Genomic DNA, 19,915 nt, shown 5'->3' with positions numbered 1-19,915 from the left:
GAAGTCAGCTGATAGTCTAATTGGGACCCCTTTGTACGTAATTCTCCTCTTCTCTCTTGCTGCTTTTAAGATTCTCTCTTTATCTTTAACTTTTGACAATTTGATTGTAATATGTCTTGGAGTGGTTCTCCCTGGGTCCAGTTTTTCTGGAACTCGGTGCTTCCTGGACCTGTAAGTCTATTTCCTTCCCCAAGTTTGGGAAGTTCTGCTTTATTATATTTTCACTTAATTTTTCAATTTCTAGTTCTTCTACTTTGCCCTCTGGTAATCCTATTATTCTTATATTGGGTCTCTTATAGCTGTCCCAGAGGTTTCTGATCCTCTCCTCATTTTCCTTGCTTCTTGTTTCCTCTCTCCACATTGGTTGAGTGTTTGTTCCTTCTCTATGTTCCAGTTTGTTGATTTGAACTCTGGATTTTATTTTCTCACCATCTGTCTCATATGTGGTTTTGTTCTTTTCAGTATGACTGTTTTTCAATCATTTCTCGTCTTTTTCCAAATCTTTTGTTAATTCTGTAAGCCACTGAGAACAATGGCCCTGAACTGAGCCTCTGACATGTTTCTTATTTGTTCATCTGTCAGATTCTTCATCTGTTGCCTGGTGAGCTCCGCCACCAGGATTTCTATAGTTGTCTGCCTCATTTTGACAGATGCGTTTTGCTTTTTTGGGCCAGCTATAGGGGGCAGTGCCTGTGTACTCATCACAACCCAGTGACGGGTGGCGATCCGCCACCTTTTTTGTTTTCGCCGTACTGTGGCGCTTTGTCGTCACTACCCGGCGACCCACAGTGATCTGCAACCTATTTCTCCGCGCTGTGGTGCTTTGTGTGGGGGCGGGGGTCCAAGATGGATTGCTGCCGTTATTCTCCGCTGGTATACCGGGTCTGCCCTCCTGCCCTCTGGGCCTCACCGTTGGAGACAATGCGGTGGCTGCTTTTCTCAGCGTTGGGGTCAGGAGCTGCTGGGGCTCCACTGCAGCCAGGACCGTTCTCCCTGCCGCTGTCCCTGGTGCTACCGCAAACAGCACCGCCCACCTTCGCTCCTCTTACCTGCTCGATAAGTGCCGCTGGTTTATAACTTCATACATTGGACTTCCTAGTAGTTTTATTTTCTGGAATTTCTCGTTATCTTTTGTTTTGAGGTAGTTGTATTCCTCTCTAGTTGTAGAGGGAGACCGAGAGTGTCCGTCTAAGCCTCCGTCTTGGCCGGAAGTGAAAAAAAAAGTTTTTACTTAGTTTGACCTTTAGGTGCAGTCTCCTTCTTTTCTGGATCTTCCCCTGGTCAAAATTCCATGGGTTTCAAATCTTTTCTGGTTGATTGGCTGGCTGTGGGGAGATCCAGCTTGATTCTGGGGTTGCTAGTCTCTTACTCGTGGGCCTGCCGTCACTGTGCTGTGAGACACTTTTAGTTGTCCCCTCCTGCGGGACGGTCAGCCCTCCTCAGGCTTGTCTACCAACATTTTTCTGCTGGTGGGCCAGTGTGCGCATGCCAGTAATCTCTGTTCTGCTTCCAGTCTTGTCTCTATTTCTGAGATACAGCATCTGCTCGCATCCCTCCCTATACGCCTGCGCGCGCCACCTGCTGACCTCGGGTCCCGACTGAGTCTGCAGTTCCACTGCAGCTTTCCTGTATGCACCCCTCTCTTCGCCTCAAAAACTGCCTCTTTGTACGGTAGGGCCCTGGCGCGATTGCTCAAAGTGCCAGGGCATGCACCACCTGCTGGCCTAGGGTTCCCCACTGAGTCTGCAGTTCCGATGCAGCTTTCTCGTATGTGCCCCTCTCTGTGGCTCAAAGCTATCCCTTTGCTTAGTGGGGCCCTGGCGTAAGCGCCACGTGCGCCCAGAGTGCAGAGCTTTCAGTCCTGGGTTGCAACCAGGGAGGTCCCCACCTAGACTCAGTTCATACAGTTTCTCCCAGACCAGGTTGTTCAATGTCCTCCTATGCCTCTGGCCTTTTCTGCGAAACCCTCTCGCTGACTCCTTGTGAGACTTCACTGGTCGGTGCACCCCTGGCAGGGGGAATCCTCCAAGCAGCTCCTGGCTAATGAGCCAGTCAGCAGCTGCTCTCCTCGGCTGCAGTGTGGCAGATGCGCCAGTCCTGGAGGCCCTGTGACTCAGCCTGTAGTGCATGGCCAAACTTTCCACCCTCCTTCACGCTGCTCCCATACTCCCTTCCCTGTTCGCACTGTCTGAAATCCACATTTACTCTCTCTTCCTTCTCCGTGTTTGCACCCCAAGTCCTTCCATGATGAGAGTGAGCAGACAACACTGCTACCTACTCTGCTGCCATCTTCCCAAGAATCTCTTTTTCTTTTATTAAAGTATATTTTATTGATTATATTGTTACAGTAGTCCCAATATTTTTCTCCTTTGCTCCTCTCTGCCCAGTAACCCCCTTCTCTCCAGCAATCCCACCCCCCTTAGTTCATGTCCATGGGTCATGAATATAAGTTCTTTGGCTTCACCCTTTCCTATATTATTCTCAACTTCCCCCTGTCTATTTTGTACCAAACAGTTATTCTTCTTAATCCCAGCACCATATCTCCATTTTTCCCCCTCCCCCCTCCCAGCTGATAACCCTTCAAATGTCCTCCACATCTATGATTCTCTTCCTATTCTGGTTTGCTTAATTGGATTTTGTTTTTATTTTTTAGATTCAGTTGTTGATAGTTGTGAGTTTGTTGTCATTTTAATGTTCATAATTTTGATCTTTTTCTTAAGTAAGTCCCTTTGACATTTCATATAATAATGGCTTGGTGATGATGAACTCCTTTAGCTTTACCTTGTCTGGGAAGCACTTCATCTACTTTTCCATTCCAAATGATAGTTTTGCTGAATACAGTAATCTTAGTTGTAGATCCTTGCTTTTTCATCACATTGAATAATTCTTGCCAGTACCTTTTTGCCAGCAAAGTTCCTTTTGAGAAATCAGCTGATAGTCTTACAGGCACACCTTTGAAAGAAACTCTCTGCTTTTCTCTTGCTGTTTTTAAGATTCTCTCTTTATCTTTCACCTTTGGCATTTTAATTGTGATGAGTCTTGGTGTGGTCCTTTTTGGGTCTAGCTTGTTTGGGACTCTGTGCTTCCTGGATTTGTATGTCCATTTTCTTTGCCAAATTTGAAGAGTTTCCTTTCATTATTTTCTCACATAAGTTTTTTATTTCTTGCTCTTCCTCTTCTCCTCTGGCACCCTTATGGTTCAGATGTTGGCATGTTTAAAGTTGTCCCAGAGGTTCCTAAGCCTCTTATAATCTTTTTCAATTCTTGTTTCCTCATTCTGTACTGGTTGACTGTTTTTACCTTCCTTATGTTCCAAGTTATTAATCTGAACCCCAGTTTCCTTCCCTTCATCATTGGTTTTGTGTGGATTTTCCTTTGTTTCATTTAGCATAGCCTTCACTTCTTCCCTTATGCGTTTGCTGTACTTAAGCATATCTATCAAGCCTGTCAGCATCTTTATCACCAGTGTTTTGAACTCTGCATATGTTAGGTTGAATATTTCATCATCACTTAGTTCTCCCACTGGAACCTTGATCCATTCTCCCTTTTAGGCCGTACTTCTCTGTCTTCTCATCTTGACAGGTTCCTGTGTTTGTTTGCCTCCGTGTAGAGTTGTCACACCTGTTATGTTGTAAGGGGCAGAGCCTTAGGTATTCGTCAGTAAAGGGTGACCCGTTTCACGATGTTGTGGTGCTGTGAGTTGAGGAGGGGTCTGAGAGGGAAAAATGCTGCTTGCCTAGGACTTACACATTTTCCTGGCACTTCTCCCAGTCCCATATGAACCTGGTGCCTTTCTAGCTGTTGCCCTGGCTGTTGTTCCCAGAGTGGGTGCGTCTGGGGATGTTGTAGGATTGTAGGGGCCCTTTAAACAGGTGGACTCTTCTGTGAGACCAGCAGTTTCTTCCTCCACCCCAAGCCCGACTGGTTTGCTCAGTCAAAAGCAATGAGGCTTTAATTTCCCCAGTGCTAGGACAATAAGCTGTGCTGTCTGGTCTGGTGCTGGAAGCACTCCCTAGGGGTTCCTCCCAACTTTTAAAAATATGTGACTGTGCTTTCTGCCTGCCTACCACTGCTGCTGCTACCACTGCACCATGTCCTCTCTGCTCCTGCTCCACCCCTCCTACCTGTCTGAATGAATATTTCTTCTTTATATCTTTCCTTGCTGGACTTTCGTGCAGCTTTATTTTTTGGAATTTCTGGTTGTCTCTAGTTTTGAGGTAGTTGTAGTCCTTCTTAGTTGTGGAGGAATATGCAGTGTATCTGTCTAGTTCTCCATCTTGGCCAGAAGTCCCCACTTTTATTTTTCAATTACAGTTGTCCCAAATTCTTTTTATGAAACCAGTATTAACTAATTTAAAACCATGTAGAAACAACAAAGAAAACATCAGGCCAATATGACTGATGAACATAGATGCTAAAGTTATCAGCAAAATATTAACAATCCAGATCCAGCAATACATTAAAAATATTATACACCATGATCAAGTTGGATTCATCCCAGGGATGCAAGGATTGTGTAATATTTGCCAATCAATAAACATAATACATTACATAAACAAGATGAAAGACAAAAATCACATGAGTATATCAACAGGTGCTAAAAAACATTTGATAAACTATAGGACCAATTTATGATAAAAAACACTCAGCAAACTGGGAATAGAGGGAGCATATCTCAATATAATAAAGGCCACATACAAGAAACCTACAGCCAACATCATACTCAATGGGCAAAAACTAAAATTTTTCCCCTTAAGATCAGGAATAAGACAAAGATGTGCATTCACCACTTTTATTCAATATAGTATTGGAAGTTCTAGCCACAACAAGATAAGAAAAAGAAATAAAAGGCATCCAGATTGGAAAGAAAGAAATACAACTGTCATTATTTGCAGATGACATGATAGTGTACATAGAGAAGCCTATAGGCTCCACCAAAAAACTACTTGACCTAATAAGTGAATTTGGCAAAATAGTAAGGTACAAAGTCAATATTCAAAAATTGAGGGAATTTTTGTATACCAACAATAAAATATCAGAAACAGAAACTAGAGAAATAATCCCATTTACTGTAGCAACAGGAAAAGTAAAGTACCAGGGAATAAACTTAACAAGAGAGGTAAAAGACCTGTACTCAGAAAACTACAGAACACTGAGTAAAAATATTAAGGAAGATACAAAAAAAATGGAAGCATATACCATGCTCATGGATTGGAAGATTTAACATCATTAAAATGTTCATGCTACCCAATGCATTCTATGAATTCAATGCAATCCCTATTAAAATACGAATGACATATTTCACAGACTTAAACAAATATTTCAAACATTTACATGGAACAAAAAACGACCCTGAATAGCCTCAGCAATCTTGAGAAAGAAGAACAAAATAGGAGGTATCACAATACCTGATATCAGAATATAATACAAGGCCATTATAATCAAAATGGTCTGATATTGGCATGAGAACAGATACATAGATCTATAGAACAGAATAGAAGTGCTAGAAATAAACATATCTCTATGGTAAATTAATATTTCACAAAGGGGACAGATGCATAAAATGGAATAAAAATAGCCTCTTCAATATATAGTATTGGAAAGTCTGAACAGGTACATACAAAAAAATGAAACTAGACTAACAACTTACACTATGCACTGGAATAAACTCGCAATGGATAAAAGACTTAAATATAAGTTGAGGCGCCATAAAAGTCCTGGAGGAAAACATAGGTAGTAAAATTTCAGATATGCCATGTAGCAATATTTTTGCTACCGTATTTCCTTGGGCGAGGAAGACAAAGAAAAAAAAAAACTAATAGAACTACATAAATTAAAAATCTTTTATATAGCAAAAGAAAACATCAAAATGAAAAGGGACCCCATTGTTTGGGACAACATTTTTGCCAATGATACCTTAGACAACAGGTTGTTCTCCAAAATATATAAAGAACTCATACCACTCAACACCAGGAAGATAAACAACCCAATTAAAAACGGGCAGAGGACCTGAACAGACACTTCTCCAAGGAAGGCATACAGAAGGCCCATAGATATGTGAAAGAATGCTCAACATCATTAGCCATCAGAGAGATGTAAATCAAAACCACAATGAAGTACCACCTCATGCCAGTCAGAATGGCCATCATTAAAAGATCAACAAGGAACAAGTACTGGTGAGGATGTGGAGAAAAGGGAACCATACATTGTTGGTGAGAATTTAGACTGGTGCAGCCACTTTGGAGAACAGTATGGAATTTCCTCAAAAAACTAAAAATGGAACTGCCTTTTGATCCAGCAATTTCACTGCTGGGATTTTACCCAAAAAATCCTGAAACACCAACTCAAAAGAACCTATGCACCCCATGTTCATAGCAGCACTATTCACAGTAGCCAAGTGCTGGAAACAGCCTAAGTGCCCATCAGTGGATGAATGGATGAAAAAAATGTGGTACATTTACACAATTGAATACTACACAGCAGAAAGAAAGAAGGAACTCCTACCTTTTATGACAGCATGGATGAAACTTCAGAGCATTATGCTAAGTGAAATAAGCCAGGGAGCAAAAGACAAATACCATATGATCTCACCTATAAGAGGAACCTAATGAACACACAAACAAATGGGCAAAATAGAACCAGAGACATGGAAAGAAGAAATAGATTGACAATGCCCAGAGGGAGGGGCTAGGTGGATAAGGGTGGAAAGATGGGAAGGGACTAGTTAGGGAACATATAGGAATGACACATGGACATGGACAACAGGGTGGGAACTGTCTATGGGTTTGGGAATTGGATGAGCGAAATAGAGCAAAGAAAGAAAAATGGAGACAAGTCTAATAGAAAAACAATAAAATATTTATTTAGGAAAAGAAAGTAGATTTCAACCTAAAATGCTACAACAGGGGAAAATTTTGTAGAAAAATTTTAAGTTATATAAATTTCTAACCACTATGTTGTATACTTAAAACAAATAAAATATTGAATGCAAACTATAATGGAAAAAATAAAAATAGATATATAAATAAATAAAAGAGCCTATGTGTTATGCAATGAAGGCAGGTTCTTTTTGTCCAGCAATTGGAAGAATATGCGAGGTGACGGAATCTCTGACAGTCCTTTATTGCAGATATTATTACAGCATTCACACGTGCACCCCGCCACAGTCATGAGCTGAACCACCAGCTAGCTGCCAACCGTGCTCCCCTTGCTCGCTGTCCAATCCTTGCTGCTTGCCGCCACTGTGCTCCTATGAGGGTTCTCCTCTTATATATTATACATAGACAAAGCTGGCTACTAGCCAAAATATGACATCAATGCTTATATAACTGCAGGTGTGCTGCACGTGTAAATATAATTATTACCTCTAAGCAGCTCACTCCTGGGCATCCAGGGTGAGGGAGCCTGACAAACTCTGTTGTTCTCACACTATGGCACATATATACTAGGGACTACTACTTAGCCCTAAGAAAAGATTAAATACTGCCACTTGTGACAACCTAAATGGACCTTGAGAATATTATGCTAAGTGAAATAAATCAGTCAGAAAAATCTAAGAACTGTATGATTTCACTCATATATGGGATATAAAACTAGAATTCAGAGACACAGACAGACAACAATATGGTGGTTACCAGAGAGAAGGGGGTCTTGGAGGGTGGCAGAGGGTAAAGGGAGCCAAATATATGGTGATGAAAAATGATTTGACTATGGGTAGTAGGTACAAAATGCAATATACAGATATGTGTCACAGTAATGTATTTTATTTATTTATTTTATTTTATTGTTGTTCAATTATAGTTATCACAATTTCCCCCCCATTGCTCTTCCCTGCCCCACCGCCCTGGTTCCCACAGTCAATCCCTACCCTGTAGTTCATGTCCATGAGTCCTTTATATTTGTTCCTTGACTAGAACCTTCCCTTACTTTTCCCCATTATCCCTCTCCCCTCTCCCCTCTCCCCTCTGGTTGTTGTTAATTTGTTCCTTATTTCCATGTTGCTGGTTCTGTTTTGCTCATTTGTTTATTTCATTCATTAGGTTCCACTTACAGGTGAAAGCATATGGTATTTGTCTTTCCCTGCCTGGCTTATTTCACTTAACATAATACTCTCCAGTTCCATTCATGCCATTGCAAAGGGAAGGAATTTCTTCTTTCTTTCTGCTGTGCAGTATTCCATTGTGTAAGTGTGCCACAGGTTTTTGATCTACTCATTTACTGATGGGTACTTAGGCTGCTTCCAGCGCTTGGCTATTGTAAATAGTACTGCTATGAACATTTGGGTACTTTTGAAACCTATATCATCCTATTAACCTATGTCATCTCAATAAATTTAATAAAAAATTTAAAAAATTAAAAACTACAATAGATATCACTGTTACCTGTTAGGGTGGCTCTAATTTAAAAAAATAAAAATAAACGTTGGTAAGAGTATGGAGATATTGGAACACATGAACATTGCAGGTGGGAATATAAAATGGTGCAGCATCTGTGTAAAACAGCTGGATGCTTCTTCAAAGAGTCACACACAGAGTTATCATATGACCCATCAATTCCACTCCTAGGTATATACTTCAAATAATAAAAACAAGTGTTCAAACAAAAATTGTATAGAAATGTTCATAGCAGCCCTATTCACAACATCCAAATATGGAAACAATTCAAATACTTGTCAACTGATGAATGGATAAAAAATGTGGTGTACCCATACAACAGACTATCATTTTTCATAAAATGAATGAGGCAATGATATAAGTTACAACTGGATGTACCTTGAAAACATTATGTTAAGTGAAAGAAGTTAGACACAAAAGGGCATATTATGTTATTTCTTTTCATAAAGACCAGAAGCAGATTAGTGATTTCCAGGGGTTGAGGGAGAGACAAATGGGTGGTTGTGGGTATGCTTAATGCCTACTGGATTTCTGCTTGAGTTGATGAAAATATTCTGGAATGAGACAGTGGCAAGACTGTATAACATTGTATAATACTACTAAATTGTATGTACACTTTATAATGATTATGTGTATTTTATCACAATTTAAAAAGTCTGGTAAGTCTTCCTTTCAAGGGCTGGCCCCTGCTTTTATATGGGTTTAAAGGCAGGGGATTAGCAAGTATAGTGTGGGTAAAAAAATAAAAGAAAACACAAAATTCTTGAGAAGAAACCAGTTACCTCTACTGATACACATGTCTGTTAACTAGGGTGAGGTATTGGGAGTGGGGAGTCTGTTTCCCTGTGAGTAGCATGTCTCAATACATAACAAGGTCTATACCACCAAGATTCAGACAAATACCAAGATCTTGATTTTAAATATCATTTTGAAATAGAATCAGGGGCATTTTTTTTTGAGAAATGTCTTATTCCGAGGCTAGTGCAGGGATAGCACAAAAATAAGTTGGAGCATATAATTATATCAAAAAATAAGAAAGTGCTCAAAAAATTATAAAGACATTTCAAAATGATACAGAAAGCCAGCTTGAAGAGGCTCCCATTGCCCAAATCTAGGACGTTTTGAATACCAAAATAATCATGAGAGGAATCCATAATTGATATATAAAAACAGGGCATTTTATTAAGAATAAATAAACTAATTTTAAAAGAAAGCAACACATGGGTAAGGGATCAGGGGAACTCTTGCTTCAAGTACAATGCCAACCAAAAGAAACTTACCATTTGCAATCAGCATAGATTGATTCTCGCAAATATCATTAATGGATACTAAAACTTTTGCATAGATCAGTGAGGACTAGAATATTTATATAGTCTCAAAGTATCTCCCACAGATTCAGTATTGATGTTAAGAGGAAAAGTGGAGATTTTACCCTGGAGAAAGTCTAAGGATACCATTTTATCAAGTGAACAAATTATAGCTCCTACTGATACCAGGTGCTGCCTCCTAATGTGAAACATTGAGAAGGATGTATCAGAAATGCATAACCTCAGTCTACCCATGTAGGAATATGAGACAAACCCAAACTGAAGAGCATTACACTCTTCCAACAAATCAGTGTCATGAAAAACAGAGGCAGACAGAGATATGACCACAAAATCCAACATATCCCCAATTAGATCATGGAGGACAAATGCTCTAAAAGACATTGCTGACAAAATTTGAATGTGATTGATAATAACAGTATGTCAATGTTATAGTTCCTGAATTTGATTATTTTACTGTGGCTATATAAGATAATGCCATTTTTCTTAGAAGATATATGCTGAAAATATTTAGAAATTATTAGGGGGAAAAGTCATGCTTTCTACAACTTTCAATTAATTTAATAATAATATATGTATATTGCATATACATATATGTGAAAGCAAACATAGCAAAATATTAGCAATTGGTAAGTCTAGTTAAAGACATATTAGGTGTACTTGAAATTTTTCTGTAAGTTTTTGCAAATAAAGTAAAACCAAAAAATATCACACTAACTCCCAACATAAAATTACCCCTTCTAGAATTATTCCTGCAAAGATGCAACAGGGTGAATTAGTGATAAGATCATTTCTAAAGTAATTTTCAACTGTATGACTTTTGATTTGTATACACCTGCATTTCCCTATAAGGGTAACATCACTCCTGATCAAAGAAAACAACAAACATACACCATCAAACCATCATATACAGACATCTTAGGAGATTTGTTTTGCCAGAAATTTCAAGAAAATTGATAGGTTGGATCAAAGAAATAGTTCTGAGGGAGACTGGTGTTGGTGGAGATATTTTGTCACCTTTAATTCCAGGCAGTTGGTCCCACTTTAGAATGAATGTCTGGGGCCTGCTTAGCTAAGCCAGTGACTATACAGCCTGAAGGAGTTGAGAGATTATAGGAGATGAAACAACTTGGTGGCAGTTCTCACAGTTATGGCTAACACCCCATGACATGCTTGTCACTAACATTGTCAGAATCTGCAAACCAAATGAGCAGGCAATAATTTACTGGTATAGCCAACCTCTTACTTACCAGAAGATACCATTCTGAGCAGATTTTACTGTGACCGAAGATACATTACCAAGAGTGTCTGTAAAGACAGAGATTTCAACAGGAGATAGATGAAATTTGCTGGCTCTGTCTGTTCATTAACCACTGTCAGTTTCATTTTAGCTGTCCAAAATTAGGTCAAGGAAAGCCAAATTCAATTAATATTTAGTATGGCTTTGTCCTTAAATCTACATAAAAGTCTCAGAACAGGTTAACATTTTTTGGGGGGTTAACATTTTTTAAATGAGAGATTTATATTTTTGTGACTTCCTTTACTCCGGGGGAATTCCTTCTTCAACACAAGAGGTAAGAAAATAGAAAACAAAAGAATTATGTTGAGAATGGGAAAGTAATTAATTTGACCAAACTACTCAGCATTCCAACTTCTACTTCACTAGATATTAATGCTTCCTATTTCTTTCAAAGTAATGTGGATTCAGAGTATAATTAATAATTAAATTGCTATAGAAGCATTGATTTTCTCCCTGGGCTCTGATGTTTGTCTCAGCTCAAGGTTTAAATAATTCTTCTTATGGTTCATTGGGTCCTGCTTAATCTGAGTTTACAGCAAGTACATGTGTGTTAGTGAGTGTTTGGTAGCAGAATCACACAGGAACACACACACAGATAAATTAAACTGAGAGATTTTTGTTGTTCATGGATGCTAAATGAAACATATACTTTAAATATAAAAGTATATTTTATTTATTATGTTGTTAAAATAGTCCCAATTTTTTCCCCTTTGTTTCCCTCTGCCCAGTACCCCCCTTCCCTTGAGCAATCCCACTCCCCTTAGTTCATGTCCATGGGTCATGCATATAAATTCTTTGGCTTCACTCTTTCCTATATTATACCTAACTTCCTCTGTCTATTTTCTTTTTTTTTTTTTTTTTTATCTGTTCTTGGATATAGTTACCAAAAGGCACTAATTGGATTTCTGCTATCTATCTCCCTGATTTAAGCTATCCTCTGTCTATTTTCTACAAACCAATTATGCTTGTTAATCCCTGCATCATTTCCCCATCCTCCACCAGCCAATACCCTCCAAATGATCCCCATACCTATGATTCTGTTCCTATTCTAGTGTGCTTAGTTGGATTTTGTTTTTATTTTTTAGATTCAGTAGTTGATAGTTGTGAGTTTGTTGTCATTTTAGTATTCATAGTTTTGATCTTTTTCTTAAATAAGTCCCTTTAACGCTTCATATAATAATGGCTTGGTGATGATGAACTCCTTTAGCGTTACCTTGTTTGGGAAGCACTTTATCTGCCCTTTCATTCTAAATGATAGCTTTGCTGGATAGAGTAATCTTGGTTGTAGGTCCTCACTTTTCATCACCTTAAATACTTCTTGCCAGTCCCTTCTTGCCTGCAAAGTTTCTTTTGAGAAATCAGCTGAAAGTCTTATAGGCACCCCTTTGTAGGTAACTCTCTGCTTTTCTCTTGCTGCTTTTAAGATTCTCTTTTTATCTTTCACCTTTGGCATTTTAATTATGATGTGTCTTGGTGTGGTTCCCTTTGGGTCCAACTTGTTTGGCACTCCCTGTGCTCCCTGGACTTGTATGTCTATTTCCTTCACCAAATTTTGGGAGTTTTCCTTCATTATTTTTTCACATAAGCTTTCAATTTCTTGCTCTGGCACTCCTATGATTTGGATGTTGGCATGTTTAAAGTTGTCCCAGAGGTTCCTAAGCCTCTTATAATCTTTTTCAATTCTTGTTTCCTCATTCTGTACTGGCTGACTGCTTTTTTCTCATTATGTTCCAAATCTGTCAAGCCTGTGAGCATCTTTATCACCAGTGTTTTGAACTCTACATCTGTTAGGTTGGCCATCTCCTCGTTTGTTAGGTTGGCTATCTTAGTTCTACAACTGGAACCTTGATCTGTTCCCCCTTTTGGGCCATACTTCTCTGTCTTCTCATCTTGACAGGCTCCCGTGTTTGCTTCTGTGTCTTAGGTAGAGCTGTTTCACCTGTTACATTACAGAGGCAGAGCCTTAGATATTCATCAGTATGGGAAGCTTGTTTCACCACATTGTGGTGCTATATGTGGAGGAGGGGTCTGAGAGGGAACAATGCCGCTTGCTCAGTACTCGCCCCTTATCCAGGCACTTCTCCCACTTTTGCATGGGACTGGTGCCTCTCTAGCTGTTGCCCTGGCTGTTTTTCTCAGAGTAGGTGGGTCTGCTGACATTCTAGGACCATGGGGTCCTTTAAACAAGCCGACTTCACTGAGAGACTGGCAGTTTATTCAACCCTCACTGGTTTTCACAGTCAGAAGCAATGATGCTTTATTTCCCCCAGCAGTGAAACTGTGAGCTGTGCAGTCTGGTCTGATGCTAGGAGCACTCCCCAGGTGTCCCTCCCTACTTCAAAAAATGTGTTACTGTGCTTTCTTCTAGCCTGCTGCTGTCATTGCTGCTGCCGCCACTATACTGCATCCTCTCTGCCCCTCCTCCCTGTTTGGATGAGCACTTCTTATTTATATCTTTGTTTGTTGGACTTCCATGCAGCTCAATTTTCTGGAACTTCCAGTTGTCTCTAGTTTCGAGGTAGTTGTATTCCTTCTTAGTTGTGGAGGGAGACACAGTGTGTTTGTCTAGGCCTCTATTTTGGCCAGAAGTCCAGCATTTAGATCTGATGCTAACTGAATTTGCTGCAGTTATCAAATCAAACATCATCAAACATAAGAAATGAAGAGATCACAGAGGTCAAGCATACATTTCTTTTTTATTATTAAAAGCTTTGCCTAAGCCCCTAAATGTTCTTATTAGGAATACGTCTAGCATTTTTTGAGCCTCCTTTCTACCCCTGCTGCTTGTTTAAAACAGAAGGCTTCTATAGGTCAGTCTATCCAAACACCATTGGAAAAAGAAATTAGCAGATGAGCAATTGTTTAGGGATCACTGAACATAGAGGTGGGGAGGGTACTGTCTCATGGTGCTTGGTGACCATTTCTGGAAAGTATTTTTTGGGAAGAGCCTGGCCTCGGTAAGGGGTACCCCTGGATGGCCTCCATTTCTAGGACTCATTTACCCATGTATCTTCCAATAAGACCTTCAGGCCATGGTTGCTGAGTCCAGAGGGACTTCTGATCTCAGCCTCATACTGAACAAAAATCAGTCCTCCCTTTCCACACCCTTAGACTCTTTTGTAATATATATAGTGTTTAAAATATATATATTAAAAAATAAAATTGCGATACCCTCTACATAACACAAAATTGACCATTTTAACCATTTTAAATATAGTTCAGAGTCATTAGACTCATAGGTTCTTATTTGAGCTATAAAATATAGTTTTAAAAACCACAGGTTTATGTCAGTTTCAATATTTTCAGTTCAAATTTAATATTCAGTGCACTCAGTGGTTTCCCTAATTGCCTTACTTTGCAACATACATTTAAACATTGGAAAACTGCAATTCTAATATGACTTTTACAGTATAACTACTTAGTAAAGGTTATGATTTCTTTGCAGTTTGGTTCGTTGTTAGAATATATCCCGTAGATAATGTCGATCAGAGTACAGGGTTCAAACATCACCTGTAAAATATTCTCTGTTAGGTCCGTTTGTTTCAGGTTGTTTTGAGTGTCAAGGTTTATTTTTGAAAACTCTTTAAATTGATATTTTGAATCATGTAAAAGATGATTTACATGATTCAAAATAAAAGTTTTTAAAAAGATTTACTCAGAGAACTTCCATTTCCATTTTTATTTATTTTTATCCTATTCCCCTTTCACCCAAGGTCCCTAAAAATACTATTTTATTTATCCATTCAGTGTTTCTCTTTGGAAAAAAATAAAAATATGTTAATATTTTCAATTTCTCTCCTTTCTTACATAAAGTGTGCTTTTAGATACTGTTGTGGACTTTCCTTTTAAAAATTAATAATCTATCTTTTAATCAGCACAGAGAAAATGTTCTTCTCTTTATGACTGCATAGCATTTCATTGTGTGGTTGTCCCATAGATTATTTAACAATTTCTTACTGGTGGAAATTTGGGTAGTTTCAAAAATGTTGCTGTTATAACTAATGCCTCCATGAATAATTTTGGACATAATTTTTATTCTTGTGGGGGTGTATTTTCAGGGAAGATGCCTCAGAGGATAATGCTGGGACAAATGGCAAATACATGTATTACTATGTTATGTATTGCCAAATCCCCTTTAAACATATTACACCATTTTGCACTGTCACAAACAATGTATAAGAGTGTCAATTTTCTCATAGTCTAATCAACAGAGTGTGTTATCAAACCTTTGGATTTTTTCAAAAGACTTATGGATTTTTTTTTTTAACTTTCACTAGCTTTGCCCAGAGTCAGCCACAGAAACATAACATCTGAGCTAAGGGTGTGCTGGAGCTGGCTTGGACTGGCTCACAAAAGTTTATTATAAAAATTTCTGAAACTGTGTTCATTGTTAAACACAGCCATAAGTAAAATTAAACTATATACCCTTATAGATAAAAAGAAAAGCAATAAATAATAATAAATGTATGACTTTCTAATTATTTTACTACATGTACTACTATCTACGGCAATTTTCTCTTGTTGTCTGTAAGGTGGAAATAGAGGGTAAGATACTGGCATGTCTTACCATTTGTGTGCTCAGTGATCTCACACTGGTAGTATGAAATGAGCCGTAGTGGGAATATGTATATCATGAACATCAGCAAGTTTACAAATCAGCACTTTTTATGAAATGATACTCAACATCACTAACAGTCAGAGAAATGCATATTAAAAACTCAATGACCTATCACCTCACACCTGTCAGAATGGCCATCATCAATAAATCAACAAACAAGTACTGTTGGCAGGAATGTGGAAAAAGGGGAACCCTTGTGCACTGTTGGTGGAAATGCAGATTGGTACAACCACTGTGGAAAGCAGTATGGAGTTAAAAATGTAACTGCCTTATGACCCAGTGATTCCACTTTTGGGAATTTAGCCAAAGAAATCCAAAACACTGATTCAAAAGAATATATGCACCCCTATGTTCATTGCAGTGTTTTTATAATAGCTGAGCTAAGGAAGCAACCCAAGTGCCAAACAATAGACAAGTGAATAAAAATGTGGTGGTATATTTATACAAGAGAATATTACTCATCCATAAAAAAGAACAAAACCTGACAGGACTTCCGGTCAAGATGGAGGCTTAGACGGACACGCTAGGTCTCCCTCTACAACTACAGTGGAATACAACTACTTCAAAACAAAGGATAACTAGAAATTCCAGAAAATAAAGCTACACGGAAGCCCAACATATGAAGTTATAAACCAGCGGTGCCATTTGGGCAGGTAAGAGTTAAAGAAGGCAAAGCTGTTTGCGGAGCGGCGGGGCGGGGCGGCGAAAAATCCTGGAGGCAATCAAGCCCCTGGCGTGCCCGACTCCGGCGCTGGGGAGCAGCCGCAGCATCGCCTTGAACAGTGAGGCCCAGGGGGGCGGGAGGACGGATCCCGGTCTCCTAGCTGAATAACTGTGTGAATTCATCTTGGACCCCCGCCCCCACAGAAAGCACCACAGGGCTGCGAAATAGGTCGCGGACAGGCAGGCGCCGGCGGTCGCTGATTTGTGACGCGTACGCAGGCACTGCCCCCTGCCCCCGACAGCCGGCCCAGGAAAACAAAACGCATCTGTCAAAATGTGGCAGACAAATATAGAGATCCCGGTGACACAACTCACCAGACAGCAGATAGAGAACCTGACAGATGAACAGATAAGAAGCCTGTCAGAGGCTCAGTTCTGGGCCATTGTTATCAGGTGGCTTACAGAATTCACAAAAGAGCAGGAAAAAGATATGAAAGAAGCGAAAAACTTTCATAACGAAAGGAACAAAACCACATACGAGACAGATGGTGAGGAATCCAGAGTCCATTTCAACAAACTGGAATATGGAGAAGGAACAAGCAGTCAACCAATGCAGCGAGAGGAAATGGCAAGCAACAATGAGAGGATCAGAAACCTCTGGGACAGCTATAAAAGGCCCAACATAAGAATCATTGGTTTGCCAGAGAATGAGGAAGATGAACTAGAACTTGAAAAATTGAGTGAAAATATAATAAAGGAGAACTTCCCAGACTTGGGGAAGGGAATAGACTTGCAGGTCCAGGAAGCAAGGAGAGTTCCCAAGAGACTGGACCCAGGGAGAACCACTCCAAGACACATTATAATCAAAATGTCAAAAATTAAAGATAAAGAGAGAATCTTAAAAGCAGCAAGAGAGAAGAAAAGAATTATGTACAAAGGGGTCCCAATTAGACTATCAGCTGACTTCTCAAGGGAAAACCTACAGACAAGAAGGGACTGGCAAGAAATATTCAAAGTAATGAAAATCCAAAACCTACAACCACGAATACTCTATCCAGCGAAATTGTCGTTCAGAATAGAAGGACAGAGAAAGTGTTTCCAGGACAAAATAAAACTGAAAGAGTTCATTAGATCCAAACCACTGTTATATGAGAAGTTAAAGGGACTGGTTTAAAAAACAGAAGCTAGGGAGATGAAACAAAGGCAAACTAAACAGGCAACGAGAGTGGAAAAGGAACTGTGGGTAAGGGAAACATAGTGGGGGGAGGCCAACAGGGAGGGGGAGTGGGGAGAGGGAGGGAGATAATATAGGAATTGGGGATCATGGTAGGAGGGAATGGAATAGACGGAGAGAGGTTGGGAGGAACTGTAAGCACAACTAATGGACATAATCTAAAAGGGGGGGACAACTGGAGGGAGGGGGCCACCGGGTGGAGGGGAGCAGAGGGAAGGGAAAGTGGCACAAATGTAATATTTTAATCAATAAAACACATTAAAAAAAAAAAAAGAACAAAACCTTACTTTTTGCAACAGCATGGATGGTCCTACAGATTAGTATGCTCAGTGAAATGAGTCAGTCACATAAAGACAAATACCATATTATTTCACTTATATGAGGAATCTAATGAACAAATTAAATGAACAAACAAAATTGAAACAGACACACAGACACAGAGAATGAATTGGTAGTTGCCCGAGGGGGTGGCTAGAGTTACTGGATGAAAGAGATGAAGGGACTAAGAAAGGAAAATTGGTAGTGACAAAATAGTTACGGGGAGTTAAGTAAAGCTTAGGATGGTGCCAGTTGGGGTACTAGAAAAATTGAGGAGAATACTATGTAAAGTAGATGATTGTCTAACCACTAAGCTGTACACCTGAAACCAACACAAAATAAAATTGGAAGAAAGAAACAAAGCAAAGCAAAACAAAATAAAACAACAACAAAAAACAAACAACGGTATTTTTTCCTTCCTGTAAAGCCAGTTGTAAACATTTACCATCACATCACTGGACTCACTACTAGAGACATTCCCGAGCTGAAAATCTGGCTTTGACATTTTTACATACAAACCCACCCCAACCTAAACCACTTTTTTTACTCTTGCATTTCTTCTTTTCACTCTGCCTACTACCTTCCTAAGGATAATCTTTTTTTTAAATTACATTTTATTGATTATATTGTTACAATAGTTCAAATTTTTTCCCCTTTTCTCCCCTCCACCCAACACCCCCCTTCCCCGACAATCCCCTCCCCAAGTCCATGTCCATGGCTCACCCTTTCATATATTCTTCTTCTTTTTTTAAAAAATAATTAATTAATTAGTTAAATATTTTAACAATAAAAAATAACAATCCCTCCCTCTCAGACTTAAGACCCTTTACAATCTTATAAAGGACAATGGACGAAGGTCTCGAGCTCCTCTAGTTGCTTCAAGCTGGACATGGTCATCATCCTACCTACCCTTGGGTCAAGAAATCCCTAATAAGAGTGGGGGTGTGGAGGGGAGGGTGGCCTTCCCACAAGGGGAAGGATCGTGCAGACTCCAGGTTGGTTGGCTGTCTCTGGACAACGGCATGCTTGGTTTAACAGGGTGGCATCCTTGTATTCTGGGGGCAACAGGGTTAAAGGACATCTTTCGATCCATAACCACTAGATGACAAAAGACAGGTATTAATTTTTCAATGTCCCAGATTAGGGAAAAGAAGGGTTTCTTTGGAGGAAGGTGTGCCAGGCACATCTCACCTGTCCAAAACCCTTTTGCTCATTATACTTAGCTTGGACTGAGGGAAATATTTTAGGTTTCCCCCCTCTCAGGCCTCTGGGTTCTTTCTGTCCAAGCCATTAGGATAGAAAAGAGAAACCAGTTTTAAAGTGAAGCCCACAGACCACCCCATTCTTCACCAACTCAGCCACTTAGTTCAGCCAAACCATTGAGTCTCAGAAGGCAGCAATGCAGACAGGATTAAGTGAGGCCTATACATACAGACAATCACTCAGGTAATGAGATCGTAGGCTTATGCCCTTTGAAAACAGAAAACGCATGTTAATTTATGTAACATAACCCACACAAAAGTTTATAGATCTGTAGGACTGTCTTATTGGAAAGACATCCAGTTGCAAGGCATTTGACATTCTTCTTGCCTGTAAATTAAACATCTTTGATAATGCCACAGACATAGTTTAACTTTCAAATGAAAACAAATTTTAAATGAAAAGAAACTTTAAAGACGGTTAGCTGCACTACTTTATAGTCTACCACTGGGCATTGTGATCTTCCTTGAATCTTGATTTTTCTCCCTAAGATTACCCTCCTTGTCATTAAAGGGATTGCTTTAAGTTCATTTTTAATTTATCCTGTTCATTTGCATAAACACAACAAGAGCAGCAAATTATCACTTATGATCTTTAGTTCTGCTTTGCTGGAACTTATGCAAGGAACATTTAGGGTGACCTTCAGTCTGCCCTTCAGGGCACAGAAGTTGAGCCACATACCTGGCATTCATCCTTGCCTGTAAACACCTGACTTTTCCAGGTCCTCCTGGTTTTCCATTGTGCCTTGAGGTCCCTTCTAGCCATCTTTCAGGAAAACAACCTTCATTTCTTCCCTGGAAAGAT

Source organism: Furipterus horrens, unplaced genomic scaffold (genome assembly GCF_987537825.1).
Source record: "Furipterus horrens unplaced genomic scaffold, mFurHor1.1.pri manual_scaffold_8, whole genome shotgun sequence".
In the NCBI taxonomy this organism is placed as follows: Eukaryota; Metazoa; Chordata; class Mammalia; order Chiroptera; family Furipteridae; genus Furipterus; species Furipterus horrens.
Note: the sequence above shows the minus strand (reverse complement) of the source record.